Genomic DNA, 6000 nt, shown 5'->3' with positions numbered 1-6000 from the left:
AATCTCTGGGAGAGGGTCTCTGTGACTGAATCAGTCCTTAGGAACATCTGGCAGCACCTATGACTGTGTCAAGGAACATTAAAATTGGTTTTGTAAGAGTGCTAATGCTGGACTCAAAAGCAGGTCTCACAAACACATTATGAGTCTTCTGCTCTTGGAAGGAGGTTGGTGAGATACTATACCTCAGCACAATGCTTTATACTGTAGCCTGTCTTTTTGGTTCCTATTCTCCCCTTTGAATTAATTAAAAATACTAAATGAATTATTTAATTGTCTGTGTTGGAAGTGACCTTAAAGGTAACCAAGTTCCACCCTGCCTGTTCCGGGACAACTCTCAATAGATAAGGAAGCCCAGGATTCCATCCAACCTGGCCTTCAACCCTATTAGGGATGGTGCACCCACAGCTTCTTTGGGCAACCTGTTCCAGAGCCTCATCAGCCTCATACTAAAGAATTTCCTCCTTACACCTAATCCAAATATATGCTCTTTTCAGAGCAACATATGACTGAAGCTGTCTTTAGGGCAAACTACAGTGATGCAAGTCATTATGGAGAAACTTTTATAGAGAAAAGATGAACAATTTACCAGGGATATCACATTTGATAGAGTGTTCTGATATTTTAAACTAAATCCCAAATTCTAATTTACAGAAATAATCAATATCAACCCACACCATAGCACTCAGTAATTAAGATTTTGTAGAAATTAGCACTACACTTTCTGGAAAAATGATATTTTTACTATTCATCTACTCTGTTACAAAAATCAAAGATCATTTGGAATATAATTTGATATTTCAAATTCTTATGAGGAAGTTCTGTTTTGTAAAATCAACAAGAAAATGTTCATCATATGCCACATTCCATCTCTATTTTTTGAAGTTTCTTTTCTGTCCTGAGGCAGCTGCTTGTGAGGGCATAGATTAGTGTCAAATCAAGTGTTTCTGGTATTTCCCAGGCTGCAGTTCAAACTTTCAGAGGTCTTTCACTCTCTACAGATTTTTGCAGTTTTCATCCAAGTTTTCCCTCAGTCATGGATCAGTGAAATGTTAGAATTTCCCAAGAGACAGAACTACTTGTTTCCAACCATATTCCTATTTTTTCGCATGTATATGAATGAGTGTACTGATTTCCCAGCTGCATTATTCCCAGCTGTATTAATCCCAGCAAAATCATTGAGGTTTGTAGTGTTGGCCCTATGTTTGAAATCCTGGAAGGGCCTTTGGATATAAAACCACAAAATGGCACAATTGTTAGGTTGGCAGGGACCTCTGGGTTCATCTGCTCCATCCTCTCTGGTCAGGCACATCGAACATGTTGCCCAAGATTATGCCCAAGCAGCTTTTGAAGATGTGCAGACAGGGAGTCTTGACAACCTTTGTAGGCAAGCTGTTTTGGTACCTCCTCCCCGTGAGGAGTTATGTTCCAACTTCCACAGTTCATTTTGTTTCTTGTTAGCAAAACTGCAGGCAGCAGTGGAGCTGGTATTTCAGGAACAGGAAGCCCAGGGAAGTGGTGGAGTCTCTGGATGTTTTCAAGAACAGCTAAGATGCGGCACTGAGAAACATGTTTTAGTGGGCATGGTGTTGACGTGCTGATGGTTGGACTGGATGATCTTAGTTGTCTTTTCCAACCTTAATGGCTCTATGATTCTCTGAAAAAGAAACAAGGAAGTGCAAAACGTCACAAAACAATTTGTTTTCCAAAATTAAATGCAAAGATCCTTTGCTATCTTTCAATTCTTAATAAAAAATACCACCTTTGAAGTGTTTTATTTGAACAGATTTTGAAAGGGAATTCAACATCATTATAATTACAATATAATATTAATTATAATTATTAACATTGTTCTGTGTTAAAGTGAGCAGCAAATTTGGCTAGGCTCTGAATGGCCAGATTAAGAACTGATAACAACAAAATTTTCCAAATTACCAGGGAGGCAAGAACTGCAGTTGACTATAACTGAATGATGTTATTTCAACTGAAATAGTCCTCAAAGTGTATGGCAGTATGAAATAGAAAAAGAAAGGAATTTGCATTTCTCAGAAAGAAATTTCCATTTCTCCTGTTGAGTGGACATATCACACATTTGATCTAAGAGGAAAGAACAGGTATCTTTGAAACAGAAAATAAATATTGCTAAATGAAAGCTTCCAACAGTAAAATCCCGTGTGTTCCAATACACTGGGACATGAGTTTCATAACTTGTTTCAAAACAATCTGCTCAGAAATTACTAAAAATATTTCCTATTTTTTAGACCAACACATTCTCCCTGACATAAAATGTAAAACAGCAATGGCAGTTTCTTATGCAACAAAAGGAAAAGTGGTGAAAACTGAAGGCACTGCAAACTGGAGCTCAGCTGAAGATCAGCTGGCAGCATCCCACTGTACTGCTTGAAACACAAATCCCACCCAGCTGGAAGAACTCCTCTAAGCATCATAGGGGAAGCTTTTGATGGATTTAATCTGTTTTGCTTAGTATATTCATGAAAACAAACAGCATTAACTTAGGTTAAAATGATTCAAACAAAAATGTTTCTGTCTCCCTAAATGCAGAATGGTTTCTGATTGTCACACTGGTTTAAACTTTAAAAATGGTTCATTTGTGTTTCAAATTCATTTTGGGAGTAATTCTTTTCATGCCTGTCAGAGCTTTATGTCTTCAGAGAAAAATCAACATGCTTTCCTCTTGCAGCTCTTAAAAAGACAGCCTCTATGACTGGAGACTGAGGAAACTCTTAATGGTTGTGAATAACTAAAAAGTAGACAGGGGCTACTTTCCTGTAATAACCTAAACTCCTTTGCAAATGATGGCTTGTTTGAATGAATTAGCACTGACTGTCCGTACTCTTTATATTTTAAAGAATGAATTTATTTTTCAGGACTTTATGTGAATGTAAAATAGGCATTCCTGCCTCCTCTACATTGTATTAAGGTATTGAGCTGCTTATACGCTTAAAAGATGAAGAGAGGCTCAGACTTGATAATAAATTGTTAATTATGTGAAAAGTTTGGATTTAAATAGACGGAAAAATGTATCTCTGTTTTGTTTAGGAAGGGCTAATTTAGCAAAAAGAATCATACTTTTCTACACGTAATAAATATTTTTGAAGTTTTGTTACAACGGTTTCCCAGCTGGAACAGAGCAAAGAAATAAGTGCAGAAATCATAGATTCAGAATCGTTTGAGTTGGAAGAGACCCTTTAAAGGTCATCAGGTCCAAATTTCTTGCAATGAACAGGGACATTTACAGCTAGATCAGGTGTTGACTGCACATAGCTCAGTGTCATCTGTAAGCTTGTGGAGGGAGCACTCAGTGTGACTGTCAGTGTCACTGATGAAGATATTAAAAAGCACCAGTTCCAGTACTGACCCCTGTGAGAAACTACTTGCCACTGATCTCCATCTGGACATTGAGTCATTGACCACTACGTAAACCACTTACGTTTACCACTAGGTAAAATCTCACTATCAGTTTCTTGTGCATTGAACAGTCTGCTCATAAATCTATAACTTTCCAATTGGAAGAGGAGGATATTTTGGGGCACCATGTCAAAGATCTTTCTGAAGTCCAGATAGATGACATCAGTGGCCCTCACTTGTCCACTGATGCAGCCTATACTGTCATAGAAGGTTGGTCAGATAGTACCTGCCTTTGGTGAAGCCATGCTGGTTGTCTTATATAAGAAATGTCCAGTAGGACTGGAAAGTTCAATCTTAAAAATCATAAAATATCCAATAAATTGTAGTTATTAATTTCTAGACTAAAAGTTTTTCTGTTCTCCAAGTATATATGGCAAAGAAAAATTAAGTACCTGTGAACAACAACAAAGTTCTCCTGGATCTGCAGCTTTTTAGGGCAAAATCATTCTTATTTCAGAAGACATGAGTGTAAAGCAAATATTAAAACAAACTACAGTTACTGCCAAATGAAAGCTATTTTTTTTTTTTCCAGTATGTCAATTTATGAAAAGGTCATGTTATTATACCTAAAGGCAACAGATGATTTTTCAGGCCACCCTTGCCTGATGACATACAGGAGAAAATGACTGAGCAGCAGGAGAGTGAAAGAAGTGTTTATGAGAGGTCAGTCTTGAAACATCATACAGCGAATAAGCACTCCATTAAATCCTGTGCCTAACAAAGACTATGACAAAATCTCTACTGATATCAGTGGGTACTGAATATGCATCTATGAAAAGATGATATTAAGATCCTCGATGACAGAAAAGGTTGTGTCACATCCTGCCTAGGAAGGGAGGAAGAGGTGACCAGATTCACAAATCCTCTGGGTTAGGCTGAGTTGAAATAACACCCAATGTCCATATGTAAAAGAAAAATGGATTAACTTTCTTGGGAGATTTTCACAAAACAGTTATCTTATATGTGTTGACCCTCCCACAGTTATATCTACCTAAGCTGTATGGTTTATGGGAAATTCAAGTAATTGTTGTGTCATTTAAAGTGAGATCTGTGCTCTCTCTTGCCTCTCTTGCATGCTGCAGCTGTACTGAGAGCCACTCTGACTGCAGCTGAGGGAGGTACATGCTAATTTTTCAGACTTACAAAACACTCTTTTGCTTGTTGTTTCTTAGCTCTTGTGACAAAATGGCCTCTGTATTCTACTGAAGCTGAAATTGCTACTATCAGGGAGCCAGAGACATTTAATGACAGCTGGAGCAGATTTCAAGGCACTCTGAACTACTGTCATCTGTTCTCTACTGCTCTCCATTTCCAAAGATGAGGGTTCATAGTGCTGCCACTTTACAAGCTAGAGCTGAAGAGCAGAGGGGCATGCAATCTGTTTATAGTCCCAGGTTTTTCAACAAGCATTTGGAGCTGTTTTATACCAGTTCAGTAGGGTTCCAAGCTGTTCCTGTTAATAGCAAGTATGATTTGAATTTAAATGTTTGTCTTTATGGTAGTCAGTGTAACTGTGGAAATGCTGTCAAACGTTAATGGGGACCTAAAAATCACATCTTTGCCCCCAGAACATAGACATACAGAAGGCAGGACAAAGCATACAGCTTATACAGCAATAGAGGGGTATGGATGAAACAAATTGGCTTATGATTCATTCACAGGTATAGAAAAGAAAGAAAAATCAGATGGTACATAAAGAGATTATTAACAAGGGCTGAATCTCAGAAGGTTCATCTGAAGTTCAGAAAGTAATTCTTGCTCTTGTCAGCTCTCTGAAACTTAGATGTTTCAGCAGAGCTCAAAGTGTAACATGGTGGATTTTTACAATTAGTTTCAGAAACAACGAGCTGTCTTCAATTGCTGCTCCATCCTCCTCCCTCTAGACAGGATGAAATGCCACTAGAAAATCTTCTGTTTGTTGCTTCATTTCAATGAATTCCATCCTAGATCAAGAGTGGAATGTGATAAGGTTTACTGTAGTTCAAAATTTGGGGTTTGACTTTAAATTTAAAAAAAAAAAAAAAAAAAAAGATTACATAGAGTTGTTTGGGCCTTGTTTTGCTCCGTTTTTCCCTTGAAAAACTTTACACACTTCAATGCATTTCTCCTTTTCTGTGCAAGAGAAGAATTTTGGAATCATTTTTCACTTCTGTACTTCAGTTCTTCACTTGGTGCCATGAATTGAAAAGTTGTTGTATGGGTTGTAAGAAGGAAAAAAAAGTATGAGCAGAAAAACAAATACAGATATAGATGAGAGTGTGTAAAGAGTGTGTAAAAATACCAGAACAGGGTGGATAGCAAATGAGTGACAAAATACAACTACAAATCCATTCCTAGGAGGCAGTATTATGGTAGCAAATCTAGCTGAATTTATGTGGTAACCATGATAAGTCCTAAATACAAAAAGACAACAGTATTTCACAAAAGTAAAAAGACATTGGAGAAATAAGTCCCAACCTCAAAGGCATTCAAGGCCAGGTTGGAGGGGGCCCTGGGGAGCCTGAACTGTGGCATCTCACGACAGGGGGTTGGAGCTCAATGATCCCTTCCAAACTAAGCCACAATTCTGTGATG

The 6000-nt window shown here is 37.8% G+C and overlaps 1 protein-coding gene across 1 annotated transcript in view; it reads right to left on the bottom strand.

Annotated features, from left to right (window-relative positions):
- Positions 1-845: 845 nt before the first annotated feature.
- Positions 846-6000, bottom strand: part of LOC149918292 (uncharacterized) — a 70557-nt gene continuing 65402 nt past the window's right edge. The window contains exon 4 of the mRNA XM_090140114.1: positions 846-1654. The gene's annotated coding sequence lies outside the window, so the exon portion shown is untranslated. The remainder of the gene's footprint in view (positions 1655-6000) is intronic.

Source organism: Phasianus colchicus, chromosome 4 (genome assembly GCF_987193195.1).
Source record: "Phasianus colchicus chromosome 4, bPhaCol1.hap1.1, whole genome shotgun sequence".
Classification (NCBI taxonomy): Eukaryota; Metazoa; Chordata; class Aves; order Galliformes; family Phasianidae; genus Phasianus; species Phasianus colchicus.
Note: the sequence above shows the minus strand (reverse complement) of the source record. Positions and strands in the feature narration are given on the sequence as shown.